This window comes from Schistocerca cancellata, chromosome 9 (genome assembly GCF_023864275.1).
Source record: "Schistocerca cancellata isolate TAMUIC-IGC-003103 chromosome 9, iqSchCanc2.1, whole genome shotgun sequence".
NCBI classification, from domain to species: domain Eukaryota; kingdom Metazoa; phylum Arthropoda; class Insecta; order Orthoptera; family Acrididae; genus Schistocerca; species Schistocerca cancellata.
In genome coordinates, this window is record NC_064634.1 from 280,862,573 (window position 1) to 280,882,864 (window position 20,292).

A 20,292-nucleotide genomic window follows, 5' to 3' on the forward strand; every position below is an offset into this window, starting at 1 on the left:
AGTTTGTATATTTTACTTATTTTTTTCATAGTTCCACACTACTTCTTCCTGTTTTCTCGATTGATCTGTGTTCATTTTTTCAAGGCCTATCCACTGTGCCAACTTATAACGAAATCTGAGGGGATGCCAAGGGGGTAGGTTCCCTTGTTAGGTGATTAATGTGAAAATGTTTCAGACGTCGTTATGGCCGCACGACGTGAATTAACAGACTCTAATCGCGGAAGGGTAGTTGGAGCTAGATGCATGCGACATTCCATTTCGGATATCATTAGGGAATTATCTGTCACCACGGACAACGCAGTGGCTGACAGCCTTCACTTAAGGGGACCACACTCTGCCTATCTAACCCGTTAATTTAGGCAAGGCAATTTAGGCAAGTACGAGTATTTGACCCATCTCTGAAAAAACTATTTGATGCAGGACCTTAATATTTTTACTTTATGTTACATGATGCTAATACACTTGAAAATCTACTTTATCCATTTTACAGTTTTTAAGAAATGATTTTTTAAATTTATTAACAAAAAATATTAAGTTTTTTCTGCACAAAATATTTTTTGTAGACTTCCTAATGGGGGAATATTAATGAATGTACTGGACGATAAATAGTTTGGACAGGAAGAGAATAGAAGCTTTCGAAATGTGGTGCTACAGAAGAATGCTGAAGATTAGATGGGTAGGTCACATAACTAATGATGAAGTATTGAATAGAATTGGGGAGAAGAGGAGTTTGTGGCACAACTTGACAAAAAGAAGGGACCGGTTAGGAGGACATGTTCTGAGGCATCAAAGGATCACAAATTTAGCCTTGGAGGGCAGCGTAGAGGGTCAAAATCGTAGAGAATACACACTAAGCACATTCAGAAGGATGTAGGTTACAGTAAGTACTGGGAGATGAAGAAGCTTGCACAGGATAGGGTAGCATGGAGAGCTGCATCAAACCAGTCTCAGGATTGAAGACCACAACAACAGCAATACCAGAGGTGGCTTTTTATGTTACGCAGAGCCTCTGAAAATTTCATTCATTTTATCTATGATACTTTCTGAAATAAAGGGGAATATGTACTGAAAATTTTACTTTGCGGGAAATTGACTTTAAAGAAAAAACTTTTGAAATTTGTTACTTACAGTTAATTAAACCTGTCCTGCTGCATATGATGGTCCTTCTTTGGTCTCAAGCAGGTCTCCCAGCTTCTTTTTCACCTTCCTAGAGGTTTGTCTTGCTTTCTTGGCCATATTAGATGCAGACATGTCTGCATCGGTTTTCCTCATTTTACCGCAATGTTGCAGACCAGTGATCATATTTTCACCCGGGATTAATTCCCAGCTTTTTCAGTACCGAACACTTTCCAGTATTACCACAATTGAATGTAATATAAGCATCATGAACTCCTAGTTTCATTGTATGCATGCCCACAAATACAGTTTTAGGAAGGCGGTTCCAAATTATGCTGCTGAAACATTCATTTGGGTTCTGTGTCTGCCCATGCAGACATTTCCTTAGAACGTCAGGATGGGCCATGTCTCTGAAAATATGTTTAATTGCTGTAGTAACAGCAGCAGAAATAGAATGCTGGTGATAATAAGATTCGCCAGTTGCCTCAGCCCTATTGTATTTACACCACTAATTTTCTGCTGATGGACACAATCCATGACATGGCTTATCATCAGTAGAGGACTTATGTAAGAATATTGCCCAAACATCTCTCTTCATTGCATCCAGATTTTCTTTATTTATCCTAATTGCCTGCCCATAGTATACCTACAAGTTTTCTATAACAACTACTCCCAATCACACTTGAATAACTAACCACGTGTTTGAAAGCGTGTTGTTTACAAACAGCAAAAACAAAAGAATACCGACTGTTGCGTTCCAAGGACAGCAAACACACTTAGGAGTAAAAAAAAATCCCTAACGTGCAATGTAGGGATATAAAGATCTATAATATATGCAGAAAAGTGGGTGGCAGAAAAGTGGGCGTGGCACATAAACACACGTGGTAGGAAAATGCTCTTTAAATGCTCGAAAAAATGTTTTCAGCAGAATCCTTTTCAGAGTACTTAAATAAAACCTTAATCTATCGAAATATGATGAAACCCGAAAATCAATTTTTTTTTTCGACCTGAATCACGGTGTGGTCTCCTTAACGACCGAGAGTGGCGGCGTTTTTTTTTTTTTCTTTCTTTCTTTTTAATTCCTAAGGCACCAAGCTGTTGAGGTCATCTATCCCTAGACTTACACACTACTTAAACTAATTTAAACTGACTTATACTAAGAAGAACACACACACCCATGCCCGAGGGAGGACTCGAACCTCCGGCGGGAAGAGCCGCGCAATCCGTGACGTGGAGCCCCAAACCGCGCGGCTGGCGGCGTTTGCATAGAGTTTTAAGTGCTAACAGAAAACCAGGTCTGGTTTAAATAATTGCAGGAATCAGTTTCGGATGTACGACGAGCGTATCCGTCACGACAGTGTGGTGAAATTTGTCGTTAATTGGCTACGGCATTAGGCGACAAACGTGAGTGCCTTTACTATTAGCACGACATCATCTGCAGCGCCTCTCCTGGGCTGTTCACCATATCGGTTGGACCCTTGACGACCAGAAAACTGTGGGCTGGTCACATGAGTCCCGATTTCATGTGATAAGAGCCGATGGTAGGATCCAAATGTGGCGCAGACCCCACGAAGCCATGGATCGAGGTTGTCCACAAGACACTGGACAAGCTGGTGGTGACTCCATAATGGTGTGACTTGTGTTTACGTGGAATGGACTGGGCCCTCTGGTCCAACCGGCCATTGACGGGAATTGTTCATACTCAGCTACGTGGAGACCATCTACAGCCATATATGAACTTCACGTTCCCAAACAACGATGCTCCAAGTCAACAGGCCAAAGTTGTTCGTGATTGGTGTGAAGAACATTCTGGACAATTCGAGCAAGTCGTTTGGCAACTCAGATCGTCCAACATGAATCCTATCGAACATTAATGGTACGAGAGCTGTTCGGAAACTAAGGTCCGACCGGTCAATAAGTGGAAACCACAGTAAAAAACCGATGAAACTTTGCACGGATGTGTTGAGCAGTGCTTCTAGTACGTCCACTGATCGCGTCATGTCACTCTTTTCAGTTCTGGGCGCACAGTAAGCACGTAAAGGTGCCTAGAACAATACTGCCAAGCATGAGGGCCTGGTCAGAGATTCCGCCTAATGCTATGCAACCCACATAACATGTGTCATGCGTTTCCTTCATGTCAATTCTCGGCCGCTCTCCTGCAGCTTTTTCGAAGAGAATTGTTTGATTACCCACAATGCAGCCCGTCGTTGGCTCTTCCTGGGCTTCATATCCACTCACATGAACTGCTGACTACGAAGACAGCATTTAGGCACAGACAACGAGCTGTAGACCAGTGTAGAGAATCAACAGAAAGAACAGGCGGCTGCCTTCTATGATGAGGATATTGGGAAGTTGGTACAATGCTACGATGATTGTCTAAGCCGAAGACGCGACTACGCAGAGAAATAACAGGAAAGTGTAGCAAACTGTTGCAAACAAAATATTTTTCATTTTCACAATGGGTTCCAGTTTGGGACTGGTCTGACCTTATTTTCCGAGTAGCCCTGGTACATACCAGAGAGGTCAGTTCGTGCACAGAATCCTGCACGGGCAACACTTCCGCAGTTATGGACTGATTTAGAGGCAGCATGGCTCGATATTTCTGCTGGGAACTTCTGACTCGTTGAGTCTATCCCACGTCCACCTGCTGCACAATGCCGGGCAGAAGGAGGTCCAATATGGTCTTAGGCGGTATCTCTGACTTTTATCACCACAGTGTAATGGTAAGGTTATAGCTGTATTGATAAGCAGTACTGATAAGCGTCGTCTGACCATTGGCACCCAATAACCATTGGCATCCAAGAACCCTTTTCGTTCACAATAAATCTCCTGGACAGATCGCACAGCGTTCAGCGTCTTTGTACATATAGAATGTAACGGGTATGAGCGCAGATATGTTTGTAGGTGGTAACTTAATATGTACAAGCATGAATGTGTTGCCTGTTTTTCTTTGTGTCGAACAGTCTTCACACAAACACGTCACAGATTCTCCAGCGTGTGTTTTCTATATGGCCATACCTGGGCTGCGAAGTGATCTACGCCTGGCAATATAGACTAATGGTTTTGCATACACACTTTACCACCTGATATGTAGCCCAGGGGAAAATAAGCATTAATGGCCTGTTCTTCCCACCTAAAAACATACAACTTGGAATACCTGTAATTATTACTCTGCAAGTGGTGTAAATAGTAACGTAATTTTGTGCAGCACACCGTCCTCAGTCACCAACAGAAATATCTGCACTTACACCCATTACAACCTGGATAAGGAATGGACTGGCAAAATTACAGGCCAATATCTTTAAGATCGGTATGCTGCCGAATTATTGAACAAATTTGAAGTTGAAAAAGCCATAAATTTCTTACAGACAGAAAAACTTCTGTCGAAAAATCAGAACTGATTTAGAAAGCAACTCTTGTGAGAAACTCATCTTTCCCTTTCCTCACACGATGTACTGTGAAGTATGGGAGAAGGGTAGATTTCTGGAAACTATTTGTGGCAGATTATTAACGAAAGTCTGAGCATATGGAACTTGTTTTCAGATATCTTCTCAAGTAACTAAATCCAGAGACAAGGATATCGTTAGGAGCGCCCCAGGAAAATATTACACGGCCACTCTTGTTCTCTACATACACAAACGATGTGATGGACAAGCTGAGTAGCTATCTGCGACTGTCTGCTGATAATGCTGTAGTGCACGGGAAAGGTTGATCACTGAGTGACTGTTGATGGACAGACATAACTTCTGTTTGGCATGATGGATACTATACATTGTGAAAAAATATAAAGTAATATAGATGAGTAGGAAAAACACTCCTCCAATGGTCGAATTAGTGGTGTGATTCTTGAGACAGTTGCGTTGATTAAATATTTAGACGGGTAACATTGCAAGGCCATATGAAACAGAACTAGCAGATGAGGTCGATAGTAGGAAAGGCGAATGGACGAGTTCGGTTTACGGGTAAGTGTAGCTTGCCTATAAAGGAGGCCAAGTATAGAACACTACTGCGACCCTTTCTTGAGCAGTCCTCGAGTGTTTTGCATCCCTAGTGAGTCAGAGTAAAGGAAGACATCCAGCCCATTCACAGATCTGCTGTTAGATTTGTTACCGTTATGTTCGATCAGCAGTATACAGGCAGAGAGAAAAGGGCCAGTTGTTTATGGAAGGTACTTAAGCAACCATAGTTATGAAAAGGGCAAGGGAAAAGAAAATCTCAAATGGAACTAGGCTACCATTTAAGAGAAGGGTGATTTTCAAATAAACGATAACAGGAACAGGGTAAAATATACTGAATTGCACTGCTCTACAAAACATGGTATATAAAGCATTGTGGTGTCACCGCCAGACACCACACTTGCTAGGTGGTAGCCTTTAAATCGGCCGCGGTCCGTTAGTATACGTCGGACCCGTGTGTCGCCACTTCAGTGATTGCAGACCGAGCGCCGCCACACGGCAGGTCTAGAGAGACTTCCTAGCACTCGCCCCAGTTGTACAGCCGACTTTGCTAGCGATGGTTCACTGACAAAATACGCTCTCATAGCCTTCAGCTACGTCATTTGCTACGACCTAGCAAGGCGCCGTTACCAGTTACTATTGATACTGTGAATAGTGTATCGTCAAGAGCGACGTTCACCATTAATGGATTAAAGTTAAGTATTCCACCAGCTACGTCCGTTTTTTTCTAAATTCTAATTTCCTTCTCCTGTTCCAGACCTCACGCCCGCCTGCGTGAGCTAAAACGCGTGCCTTTTCGGCTTCCTCTAGTAACACGGTGTTGGCTCTCTGCCAACCACAACAAGCATCATAACTTATTAACCACTCAGTATAAATTAATGAAAGAGCAGGAGCGTGTCACTAGAGGTCTGCCATTCGTTCACAGGAAGCTGGACGTCAAATGGCGTGAAGCGAGGCCCACGGGAAAGACAGGACGTGGCGCCTACGTCACAGCACGTGATCACTGTAGGTCTTATGAGTGCAAGCAGCTGTCTCCGGTGGGGATCGAGCAACTGCTTAAGACGAGTTTAATAATTCCTGACTGCTTGTTTAAACGCACGCACGTTCTCTGTAGCACAAGGCAAAATTAAGACCTTTAGTGGGTCCGTTTTCAATTAAATACGTGTTTCCCGTAGGCCTTGCATTGAGCCGAGAGTTCGCGAAGTGCGGCGGGCAAATGGACTAGCGTGATGTCATAACTTCGCTGCAGGGCCCGTGTATCTCGTCAGCCCCGGCGTGAAGTCTGTAGGAGTGTCAAAGGTGGTGGACCCACAATACAAGCCAATTCAAATGTTCAAATGTGTGTGAAATCTTATGGGACTTAACAGCTAAGGTCATCAGTCCCTAAGCTTACACACTACTTAACCTAAATTATCCTAAGGAAAAACGCACACACCCATGCTACAAGCCAATTGAAAGAGCGGGAAAAGACAGTGCTTGTGTGCGCACATGCGCACCAATCAGTGGGCAGTCACAACGCACTATGGTGGTATGGCTCGTAAACAACGTTTGGATGACTTCACAATACGAAGAATCATCGAGAAGGAGGATGAAATGTGGCGAGTCTAGCTCAGGAGTTTGTTGTTGCTCACAGCATTGTTTCAGTTGCCCGGGAAGTGTGGTGTCACCGCCAGCCACCACACATGCTAGGTGGTAGCCTTTAAATCGGCCGCGGTCCGTTAGTATACGTCGGACCCGCGGGTCGCCACTATCATGAATTGCAGACCGAGCGCTGCCACACGGCATGTCTAGAGAGACTTCCTAGCACTCGCCCCAGTGGTACAACCGACTTTGCTAGCGATGGTTCACTGACAAAATACGGTCTCATTTGCCGAGACGATAGTTAGCATAGCCTTCAGCTATGTCATTTGCTACGACCTAGCAAGGCGCCATTACCAGTTACTATTGATGCTGGAAAACATGTACCGTCAAGAGCGACGTTCACCATTTATGGATTAAAGTTAAGTATTCCACCAGCTACGTCAGTTTTTTCTACAGTCTAATTTCCTTGTCCTGTTCCAGACCTCACGCCAGCCTGCGCGAGCTAAAACGCGTGCCGTTCGGCTTCCTCTAATATCGCGGTGTTGGCTCCCCTGCCAACCCACGACAGGAAGCGTTCTGAACCACACGTATTGCTACCGGAAGAAGAGCTTGAGCCGTGCGCGGCTTGTGTTCACGCCGTTTATTGTTTGTCGTCTTCTCTTACGGTACTGCCGCCTTTTTTTCTTATTCCATTTACTGGCGTCACTAACTTCCTGCCTTACCTGCCGCGGGTGGCAGCAGCAGCGCTTGTCGCTAAGTACACTGTCGTTCCATCTCTGGAGCGACTGAAATTATTTGCGGGTCGTCGTGTGTCTGGAGGTTAGTTGGACCAACAGTGCAGTCGGAGTGGAGCAGCTGTCGGCGACGAAGGAGAGTCTGGGACGGAGTTCAGTCGGGGACGGAGCGCCAGTGAGGCGCAGACAGTGCCGACAGCATGGACGTCCTGAGCGGCGACTGCTGGCCGCACACATGAACTGTCCGACGGAACGACCGTCGGTTGGTCATTCGGTCGGTCGCCTCATCGGCCGACGTGTATTTGGTTCTTTGACCGTTTCTGGGCCTGGGCAGTTGGTCGGTTGGCGCAGAGCAGCGAGGAAGTCTCCGTGGCGCGTGGTCAGGCCGGAGCCGATGGCGGCTTGCACGCGCGGTTGCAGTTGTGAGGAGCTTCTTGCGAGGGTTACGAAGTTCGTCGCGCACCGATCCTGGACACTAAAGTTGAGTGCTCACTTAACCTACTATCGAGCCTCAACTGCTATCACATCTCTTCGTTTGATCCTTGTTTTCGCTTTCTGGGAGATTCCTGCGAGCAACAACGTGTGTGCATTGAAGTCGGTTGGAATTGCAGCCGCCTTCCTGTGTGGTGTTTAACTTAATTTAATTCATTCCTTCGTTAATGAAGTGTACCAGCGGTATCTTGCCTTGTGGCCGTTGACGTTCTGGTGACCTGCCCTGCTCGTTGACGTAGTTTTCGGCGGTATATTTTCCTCGTCATGTTGATTCCGTCCAGCATGGCGTGTATTTCGGCAGCTGAGGTGTTGTTGGTAGTTTTGGGTGTTTTTTCTGACTTGGCTAGATTAGGTACCAGTATCCAGAACGTTGTGCTATTGACATCTTGTTGTCGTTTTGCTGGACGGGCAGAGCAGAGCTGATCTTAACAGGTTGGTTCGTTGGCTGGCTTTCGGTTGAGTTGCCTTCCGATTAAGAGGTTGTCGGTCAGGCTGCCTGTCTCACCTAAACGTGGGTTAGTGTTACCTCCCCAGTCCGACCCTTGGAACTTTCTGAACGCCGCTCCTTGTGTTTTGCATAGTGATTTCCTTTTTAGTCTTAAGTACTCTGTGTGGCCTTGAGCCGAGTTTCAATCTGTCAGATTAAAATTTCAAAATCCTTGTCTTGCCCTTAATCATAAGATTGTTATTCTTTAGTATGAGGCCTTGAGTTTTACATGAAATATTTTAAGATAAGGCCTCCAGCCTTTTCAAATTGAAAGCTCTTCTTCCTAGGCCTTCCTCTGTTAAATTGTTTTGTTGATATGCGGCCTTCAGCCGAGCTTTCAGCCTATTTAGATTAAACACTCAAAATCTTTGTCTAGGCCTTAAGCTGTAACACTGTTCTTGATTAATGTGTGGCCTTCAGCCGAGTTCTATGGGAAAAATTTAAGGTAAGGCTTTCAGCCTATTTATATTGAAGATAAAAAAATTTTTCTAAAGGAGTGAATCCTCCAGAAGAGCTCCTGTACCTCAATTCCTTGCTTCGCCCTTGTGCCTTGGATTTTTGATGTGGCCTTCAGTCGATCTAAATTAAATCAAAGGAGGTCTTTCGTTAAAACCTTGAGAGTTTTTGATTCTTGCTTCAGTGATTTTGTGTTTTAACAAATAAAGTTTATATGTTGAGTAGAACTGACAGTAACTTATTTTGGCCCCTTTACACAAATATAGCCTCATCTGCTCAGGCCTGCTAGCCCAGGGATTTCAGAGGCGATAGTTCGCCATGGTCAACTACAACAGCGGATGACCGCTACATTGTGCAAGAGGCATGAAAAGAGCCACGTCAAACAGTGGTGCAACTGCAACCACATTTAGCGGGACTGCAAGGCACGCAGCCTCACGCTCTACGGTGGCAGGGCGACTGCATGAGGGTGGTCTCTTTGACCGACGACCAGTACGTTGTGCTACACTGACCCCACTCAACGGAAGCACCGTTTGCGATGGTGCCAAGAGCTTAGATCAATGGCAGTGGGGTCACCAGCTCTCTCGGATGAGAGTAGATTCAGTCTGGGTAGTGATTCTGTATGTACTCACATATGGCGAAAGAATATCATCGAACATGACCGTTTTAGTGGTCCAGATGTTATGGTGTGGGGATGCACAATATTGCATGGGCGTCCTGACCTCCAAATCTTTGAACACAGTGCACTCAGCTGTCAGCTATATAGTGACACAGTACTCCTTTCCCAAGTGCCTCTTTTCAGGGCCACATTCGGCCCTGACTTCATTTTTGTGGATGACAACGCGCGACGGCACCGGACAGCGCAAGTGGAGGAGCTTTTGTAATGCAAAGGTATTCAGCGAAAGGACTGGCCTACCCGTTACCCCTACTTAAATACCACCGGGCGAATACTGGATGCGTTGGGGAGGAGTATTTCACCAACGACCATCCAGCAGTTGTCAACCGCTGCTGGTGGAGTAATGGAACGTCCTACCATAAGAATTCCTTCCGAACATTGTGGCCAGTGTGGGAGCAAGATGCGAAAGTCACACTGCCGTCTGTCGTGGTCATACTCCCTACTAAGAACCGTGTCTCGTCTTGGGACTATCATGAATCGAGGTCACTTCAGTCCAGTTATCTACATCTACATGGTTACTGCGCAATTCACACTTAAGTGCCTGGCAGAGGGTTCATCGAACCATTTTCATACTACTTCTCTACCATACCACTTTCGAATGGCGTGTGGGAAAAAGGAACACCTACATCTTTCCGTTCGAGCTCCGATTTCTATTATTTTATTATGATGATCATTTCTCCCTACGTAGGTGGGTGTCAAAAAAATATTTTCGCATTCGGAAGAGAAAGTTGGTGATTGAAATTTCGTAAATAGATCTTGCCGCAAAGAAAACCGCCTCTGTTTCAATGACTGGCACCCCAACTCGCGAATCAAATCGGTGACACTCTCGCCCCTATTGCTCGATAACACTAAACGAGCTGCCCTTCTTTGCACTTTTTCGACGTCCTCCGTCAATCCTACCTGGTAAGGATCCCATACCGCACAGCAATATTCCAGCAGAGGACGGACAAGTACAATTTAGGCTGTTTCTTTAGTGCATTTGTTGCATCTTCTAAGTCTTCTGCTAACAAAGCGCAGTGTTTGTTTCGCCTTCCCCAATATATTATCAATGTGGCCTTTCCAATTAAGTTGCTCGTAATTGTAATTCCTAGGTATTTAGTCGAACTGACAGCCCTTAGATTTGTGCGATTTATCGTATACACAAAATTTATCGGATTTCTTTTAGTACCCATGTGGATGACCTCGCACTTTTCTTTGTTTAGTGCCAATTGCCACTTTTCGCACCATACAGAAATTCTCTCTGGATCATTTTGTAATTGGAATTGATCGTCTGATGATTTTACTATACGGTAAATTACAGTGTCATCTGCAAACAATCTAAGAGGGCTGCTCAGATTATCACCTAGATCATTTATGTAAATCAGGAACAGCAAAGGGCCTATGACACTACGTTGCGGAACGCCAGATATCACTTCTGTTCTACTCGATGATTTACCGTCCATCACTACGAACTGTGACCTCTCTGAGAGGAAATCACGAATCCAGCCACACAACTGAGACTATACTCCATATGCACGCAATTTGATTAATAGTCGATTGTGAGGAAGGGTATCAAAAGCCTTCGGGAAATCTAGGAATATGGAATCAATCTGAGCTCCCGTGTCGACAGCACTCATTACTTCATGGGAATAAAAAGCTAGCAGTGTTGCACAAGAACGATATTTCCTAAATCCGTGTTGGTTATACATCAATAAGCCATTTTCTTCAAGGTGATTCATAAGGTTCGAGGACAGCATATGCTCCAAAATCTTACTGCAAATTGAGGTCAGTGATATGGGTCTGTAATTCAATGGGTTAGTCCTATTTCCTTTCTTGAATATTGGTGTGACCTGTGCAACTTTCCAGCCTTTAGGAAGAGACCTTTCGTCAAGTGAGCCGTTGTATACGATTGCTAAGAAAGGTGCTATTGTGTCTGAAAACTCTGAAAGGAACCTGACTGTTATACCATCTGGACCGGCGGACTTTCCTTTCTTAAGTGATTTTAGTTGTTTTGCAACACCTAAGATATCTACTTTTATGTCACTCATGCTAACAGCTGTTCTGGTTTCGAATTCTGGAATGTTTACTTCGTCTTCTTTCGTGAAGGAAGTACGGAAAAATATATTTAGTAACTCCACTTTAGTGGTACCATCATCTTTAACACTTCCTTCGCTATCGTGCAATGACGGTATTAACTGTTTTTTAGTCATTGAATAAAAGTGTCATTTCTGTCCTCCTCATTGAGAATTTGTTTGAGTTACCTTCCGTACTATGCTGTACTGTGCTGTGCTGTAACAGTTCTGTCTAGGCCGCGTGGGGTAGCCGCCTGGTTTGAGGTCCCTTGCCACGGTTCGCGCGGCTCCCTCTGTCGGAGGTTCAAGTCCTCCCTCGGGCGTGGGTGTGTGTCTTGTTCTGAGCGTAAGTTAAGTTTGATTAAGTAGTGTTTAAGCCTAGGGGCCGACGACCTCAGCAATTTGGTCTCATAGGAACTTACCACCAAAAGAAAAATTCTGTCTATGTATGCTTTCAGTTTCATCGAGCTGTGTTACTTGGTAGTGACACGTCATACGAATGGTACTTTCGTCCTTAAGATTTGCACCTAATTTTGAACGCAGCCACACACGTAACAGCACGCTGGACAAGCACAGATGCCCACGTTTTAAAATATATTTTGTGTAAAGGTTGTGCCGTAGGGTAGAAGAAGTCAAATCACGCAATGTTACATCGAGGAAAAGAGAAAAAAAACCGGCAGTACAGTTCTACCACGAATTTGTTAGTGCGACAATAGTATCTTAATATCTTCGTTTCTTCAAACATTCTTTAATCAGTAATTCACTTTTCATTTCTTTTCCCCAACACAAGCAAAATGGCTGCCAAAAACCCGCGCATCGTCGTCTGAGCTCCACATTTTCTCGTAAAAAGACTGATGCTTATACAAGCATGCTTCAGCCGTGTAAAAGGTGCGGAGAAATTGGAATTTGTGGACGCATCTTCATGCGTGCTTGTCAAGCTTGCAATTATTTGTGTGGTCACCTTAATACAGCTACTCGTAAATGTCTATGAGGAGAAGTGAGAGAGCAAATTGAAACACTGATAAGAGAAACAGCTGAAAACAAGAAGACGTCAAACAGACCCTACGCATGTATTGGGTAGACATCACAGCTCAATCATGATAATAGGTGGCACATTAAGGAAGAATATAAAGAAAATTCTTCACACTTTCTTATACGTATGTATATTTCAGAACAATGATTGATAAACGAAGATCTTCAGCATTGACAATATTTTCGAAACAATGTCAGAATACGTGTACAAAGCCATCCGCCGTTTATTGTAAGGAAAGATGCCTGGAAATCTGGAAATCTCAATCTTCCCATAGTAATGGTCAAAGTTCGACGAAAAGAAATACAATACGGAATGTTTGCAGAGGAAAACGACTGTCAAGATCTGGATGAACGAGGTAACTATTCTACTTCACAAGTAAGGAGAAAATATAGACTTACAAGTAATAATGTAAGATATTCACTAAAATTAATTTTCGCTAAAATTAAGACCAAGTTCTCTCCAATAATAGGAAATAATTGTCCTCCACACGGTTACACGGCCTGTCTCCACGAGAACTTTGCCTTAACAGTGATTAACACGAACTTTAGAATAGAAAACAAAATGAACTTTTTGCATCGTCTTTCTGTAAATCAACACATCTCCGTCGCCTCATAAATAGCGTCGTGAAGGGGTTCTGTATCTATCACGACCAGAAAATGTACTCAATTATGTTTTTCTCTCCACTAAATAATTTATATCGCGAAGGTGATGAACAAAACAAACCACGTTCAATGCGCATTGAGTTCATATTTTTGTTGCTGTAGATAACTGCGATGCTCTATGTCCTTTTTCTTGCGTCTTTCGTTTCGCACTCGTGAGAGCTAGACAGGCTTTTGTACAACTTCGTTCTTTTTATCCAAAGACCATAGCAGACTCAATGTGGGACAAAGGCATTCCCAATTGTGAAACATTTGGAAGCGTCTTTCCAGTTCTGGCATAGCTAGATAGCCACAGGAAACTCCCGAAAACCTTGGTCTGAACTGGGTATTGGAATAATATATTTCTGGAACAAATTTTAATCTATTTCTAGAATAATGTTTTCCACGACCAAAGCAAAATTTATAATTTTGTGCGCGTGTGTGTTACGGTGTCTGCGTGTGGGTAATTTCCAAAAATGATTGCCTATCGAAATCAGTGGTCGAAACGACACATATCTAAAGTGCGACTGTAAATCGATCATGCGAGTCTCGTGGCGGACGTTATGATCAATTATTTGTGATCGTCATTTTAACTGTTTTCCGTCGTTTCTTTAGTTGCTCTAAATTACATTCCTCCGCGAATTATTTGTGGGTTGCTTGGGAAACCCAGACGATTTCTATCGATAGTGAGTATGATGTCTGGTGTTCCTGGCGTTTCTTCGGTGGATTCGTTCACATGGAAAAATAAATTCCATGCTTATCCAACGTAGAAAATTGTTTAACTTTCTGTCGCAAATATGGAGTACTACCGGACGACAAAAGGAGAGACTGTATGGACTGTGGTGGTGAGAAGTGTGAAAAACTTCGTAAGAGGAGTTTCGATGCTAAAGGACCATTTCAATTTCGTTGAGGACAGTGCGGAAGACGAACGAGTTTCAGGAAGAATACGTGGTTCGACTCTTCCAAATCATCCATCCAGACCAGCGCAGTTCTTCTACCTTGATGGATTCGAGAACACACGTTGCAAGCAACAGCATCGGAAACTGAGTTGTCTGCTAATACCGTGTGTGACTATTTTGAGTTTTGCAGAAAAATCTGTTACGTGGTAGTGACAAACGACAGTGTACCAATTGTTGCAAATGTGTGAATCTCATATAGCTCGAAGGAAGAACCAGAGAGGACAACTTTCACAGAGTGAAATCGATCATATTTGGGTATTTGGTGGAATAGAACGAGAGTCCCGGAAGTGTTTCGTTGTGAGAGTATTGTCGCGAGACAAGGTCACTTTAGTGGGTGTGATAAAGCACTTCATGCTGGCTCGTACTAAAGTCACTGCAGACGGGTTTCAGTCCAAGATCCTGAAAGCTGAAGGATTCCACCACGGATTCCTGAACCACTCTACAGAGTTCGTGTCTTTGATGCTAGTGTACACACACAGACTATCGAGCAACCATGGAAAATTTTGAAGTCTTCCATTAAAAGAGAAGGCCGTCCAGTACAAAGAGACGATCTGTAGTTCTTTCAGTATCTCTATTTCCGCAACTTGCGTTTGCAGGTAAAAGTTAACGCACGTGACACTCTGCCGAAATTCTTGCGTGATATTGGCAGAGTTTACCCAGGTTATGGCAAAAAGGTAATTGTCCCTGTAGCGTACACATCACATGGACTTTCACATGACGACAACACCGACGACGAATAACGTAAGTCGTCTCCTTTGTAATTACAAGTATTTTTTTAACGCTCTTCTTTTGTCGTTGCTGTAGTGACCACCGTAGACATACTGATAACGTCCATGTTGAGATTCGCATGATCGATTTACAATCGCATGTTCGATATGCGTCATTTGGACCCCGTGACTTCGACAGGCAATCATTCTAGAATAATGTTGTGCGCGTATGTGTGAGTGTCTCCGTGTGTACCAGGATAATTGTGTACCGCAAATTTTCTCAGTTTAGACACATCACACACAAATTTCATTACCTTCTCCTGAGAGTTGGACGGCTTGTTGTACTACAAACAGGCAACTGTGCCAGTAGGCTGGGAGTGGGTTGTATTCGCAGTTTTTTTATAGATGTAGTTATTATAGTTATATGAAAGAAGGTTGTATACATGGAAGAACCCTGGAGATACTAAAAGGTATCAGATAGATTATATAATGGTAAGACAGAGATTTAGGAACCAGGTTTTAAATTGTAAGACATTTCCAGGGGCAGATGTGGACTCTGACCACAATCTATTGGTTATGACCTGTAGATTAAAACTGAAGAAACTGCTAAAAGGTGGGAACTTAAGGAGATGGGATCTGGATAAACTGAAAGAACCAGAGGTTGTACAGAGTTTCAGGGAGAGCATAAGGGAACAATTGACAGGAATGGGGGGAAGAAATACAGTAGAAGAAGAATGGGTAGCTTTGAGGGATGAAGTAGTGAAGGCAGCAGAGGATCAAGTAGGTAAAAAGACGAGGGCTAGTAGAAATCCTTGGGTAACAGAAGAAATATTGAATTTAATTGATGAAAGGAGAAAATATAAAAATGCAGTAAATGAAGCAGGCAAAAAGGAATACAAACGTCTCAAAAATGAGATCGACAGGAAGTGCAAAATGGCTAAGCAGGCATGGCTAGAGGACAAATGTAAGGATGTAGAGGCTTGTCTCACTAGGGGTAAGATAGATACTGCCTACAGGAAAATTAAAGAGACCTTTGGACATAAGAGAACCACTTGTATGAACATCAAGAGCTCAGATGGAAACCCAGTTCTAAGCAAAGAAGGGAAAGCAGAAAGGTGGAAGGAGTATATAGAGGGTCTATACAAGGGCGATGTACTTGAGGAGAATACTATGGAAATGGAAGAGGATGTAGATGAAGATGAAATGGGAGATACGATACTGCGTGAAGAGTTCGACAGAGCACTGAAAGATCTGAGTCGAAACAAGGCCCCCGGAGTAGACAACATTCCATTGGAACTACTGACGGCCGTGGGAGAGCCAGTCCTGACAAAACTTTACCATCTGGTGAACAAGATGTATGAAACAGGCGAAATACCCTCAGACTTCAAGAAGAATATAATAATTCCAATCCCAAAGAAAGCAGGTGTCGACAGATGTGAAAATTACCGAACAATCAGTTTAATAAGTCACTGCTGCAAAATACTAACACGAATTCTTTACAGACGAATGGAAATGCTAGTAGAAGCCGACCTCGGGGAAGATCAGTTTGGATTCCGTAGAAATACTGGAACACGTGAGGCAATACTGACCTTACGACTTATCTTAGAAGAAAGATTAAGGAAAGACAAATCTACGTTTCTAGCATTTGTAGACTTAGAGAAAGCTTTTGACAATGTTGACTGGAATACTCTCTTTCAAATTCTGAAGGTGGCAGGGGTAAAATACAGGGAGCGAAAGGCTATTTACGATTTGTACAGAAACCAGATGGCAGCTATGAGGGACATGAAAGGGAAGCAGTTGTTGGGAAGGGAGTAAGATAGGGTTGTAGCCTCTCCCCGATGTTATTCAATCTGTATATTGAGCAAGCAGTAAAGGAAACAAAAGAAAAATTCGGAGTAGAGAAGAAATAAAAACTTTGAGGTTCGCCGATTGCATTGTAATTCTGTCAAAGACAGCAAAGGACTTGGAAGAGCAGTTGAACGGAATGGATAGTCTCTTGAAAGGAGGATATAAGATGAATATAAATAAAAGCAAAACGAGGATAATGGAATGTAGTCGAATTAAGTCGGGTGATGCTGAGGGAATTAGATTAGGAAATTAGATACTTAAAGTAGTAAAGGAGTTTTTCTATTTGGGGAGCAAAATAACTGATGATGGTCGAAGTAGAGAGGATATAAAATGTAGACTGGCAATGGCGAGGAAAGCGTTTCTGAAGAAGAGAAATTTGTTTACATCGAGTATAGATTTAAGTGTCAAGAAGTCATTTCTGAAAGTATTTGTATGGAGCGTAGCCATGTATGGAAGTGAAACATGGACGATAAATAGTTTGGACAAGAAGAGAATAGAAGCTTTCGAAATGTGGTGCTACAGAATAATGCTGAAGATTAGATGGGTAGATCACGTAACTAATGAGGAAGTATTGAATAGGATTGGGGAGAAGAGAAGTTTGTGGCACAACTTGACCAAAAGAAGGGATCGGTTGGTAGGACATGTTCTGAGGCATCAAGGGATCACCAATTTAGTATTGGAGGGCAGCGTGGAGGGTAAAAATCGTAGAGGGAGACCAAGGGATGAATACACTAAGCAGATTCAAAAGGATGTAGGTTGCAGTAGGTACTGGGAGATGAAGAAGCTTGCACAGGATAGAGTAGCATGGAGAGCTGCATCAAACCAGTCTCAGGACTGAAGACCACAACAACAAACAGTTATTATTTTACTCACACTAATTTGTCTGTGGTTTGAATAGAAGTAGGTTCATCACTAATGACTTAAGATCAAATAGTTAGCACATTTGTAGCCATTATATTACACCCTATTTAACTTCACGGCCACACTTTCTTTACTGCATTTGGAAATACAGTCCTCACATCTATGTATTTTTCTTCATTTGTAAATAAAAGTGAAATACAATCCTCTGAATGTCATTTGTAGTGATTCTGGGGTAAAACATCTTTTTAATAATCATCTGTTCCCTGTAAAACACTGCGCAGCTTTTATTGTGCTGCGTATTAACATTTTCTTTCCGCTACATGCATACAACGCAGTGGATGTATTTTATTGTTCCAAATATTCAAGTTCTTTGTTCCATTCATGCACGGTGTGGGAGATGAATTAATGTTTCCAATTTTATGGGATTTTAATGTGATTTCAATATCGCTGCAAGGTAGGAATCTAAACGAATATTTGCAGAATCTATCATAAAAGTCAGTTCATGAAATTTCATAAGATTTTTATCAGGTTTTATGTGTATTTCTTCAAGTAAGCTCGTTTAAGATTTTGCAACATTTCTGTTAGATTCATGCGTTTCGGTACAAACCTGTAACCAGTCGTACAAGTTTTGTATACGTTGGATGTTTCCCGCTGTTTCATCCAGATATAGATCTTAGACTATTTAGCAGTATTTTTTGCGTACGCCGTGAAAGTGCGGTATCCTACTACCCTATTAATCAACGGAATTCTGCCTTTTGCTTTTATGTAGCACTTCACATTCTTTCGCAGTGGTGCATGGAGGAGTTTGTACAACATTTCTAACTTATATTGTGAGTCATTAGATGAGTATCCAAAACAAAGTACTTTTTGTTTTTGTGACGAGCACAACTTTACATTTGTCTACGTTTAGAGACAAAGCCTCGATTTTTGAAAAGATAATTTGTACAGTCCTACATTCATTTTTTACCTTAATTGAGTCTTTTTAATAAGCAATTGACTGTTAGGTGACCAATAAATTGTTCTTCTGAAGAATAATCTGCTGGTACGTTTTGATTCAATTACCGCCGGCATGAGATAGTAAATACAGGGTCATTCTTATCAACGTATGAAAACCTCGGAATAAACGTGACTGACGTTGAGACCTGTAATTTAACGTAAGACACATGGGGCGCACATGTCGGGAAATACCTCAAAAGTAGGTGACAAATGATGAACACGTGACATCACCAAAAGACGTACCTCGCCACATGTGCAACGGAGATTATAACACCTCGGTTCAGTTTACACTGATAAAAGCTATAGAAAGAATAATTTAAAATTAAGAATAGAATATTTAGAGGGGAAAACAGTGTAGAATCAGAGTTCGGTAATTGCAGATCAAAATTATAGTATATCAGCAAGCAGTTTAACGTCTAAGTACAGCAAAGCCACGGAAGCTCCGTCATGGAGAAGGCAGTGACGTTAAACCCTTGTGATGAAAAATCTATAGAAAAGGCCTCATCGTCATTATTGCCGTCTTTTTTCCTTGATTGTTTCGTTAGAGGGCGGGGAACGCGTGTCAGTCAGCGGTACAATAATTAGATTGGACTTTATCGTGTTAAGATTCACGATAAACTGTTCGAATATTACGGAGACTAAAAGTGATGTAGTGTACGATCTCTGACTGTTGGTAGCAACGGAGTATTCAGGCGATTTTAGGACTTTAGTGCTAGATTGGACCTTTACGGACATATAGACGGCAGAAACTCAAATTATGTGCTGATACGAGAGAATTCAGAGTTACCGGTATTCAGATGTTAACGTGTGGACTTTTGAAAGTGTCGTGTGCCGTTAGATGCGAATCTGGACGTAGAGTGCGTGCATATCGGCATTTGCGGACTATTTAGATTCCTCCAGGCTAGTAACCTTTTAAATAGAGCATCATCCATCACCATCTTAATCCTTGAATATAGAGTGAAAGTGAAATACAAAAGTATTGTACTTGTTTCATTTACCTAGTACTAATCAATGAAGGTTTTACGGAACCAGAGCTATTCAGCAGTAAGTCAGCGGAAAACGTAGGCATTAACAAACACGCTAACTGAAGTGAACGTTTACGCGTTTTACGGACTGCTTAATATGAACTTTTGTGACTCTTTGACGACCCCACTCCCTCCGAAAGGTGGCGCAGGCTGTCTTAATCATAAAAGGGGAGAGTTTTAGAGGGGCAAATTACTAAATAAAAGCGATATTTACAAGACTCGCAGTAATAGCAAAACACAAGGCCCGCACCACATCGGAGAGTCGTCGCTGTCACGTCTGGAAGTAAAGCCGGAAAACCTACCGACGATACGTATCTACGAGCAGACGTCGTCGTGGAGTGCCTAAAAAGGGAACCACAAGAGAGTTGGGGACGCTTCAAGATCCAAAATACAAAGGTTATTCTCGGAGTGTGTGTGAAGGGATGATTGAGCGACTCAGTACTTACATTCAAGCAAACGGTCTCAACAGTTGCACATGCGCTGAGGTACGTCATCTGGTGACGTCACGCGTTCAACATTTGTCAACCTTTTTTGAGATATTTCCCGACGTTTGCGACCCCATATGTTAAGCATTAAATCACTTGTCTCAGCTTCATCTACCTCGCTTCTGTTGTTTTTAAACGTTAGTAAGAGTCATCCTCTATACCTCTCTCGCGGAAGAATAGTGCGTCTGTCCTCT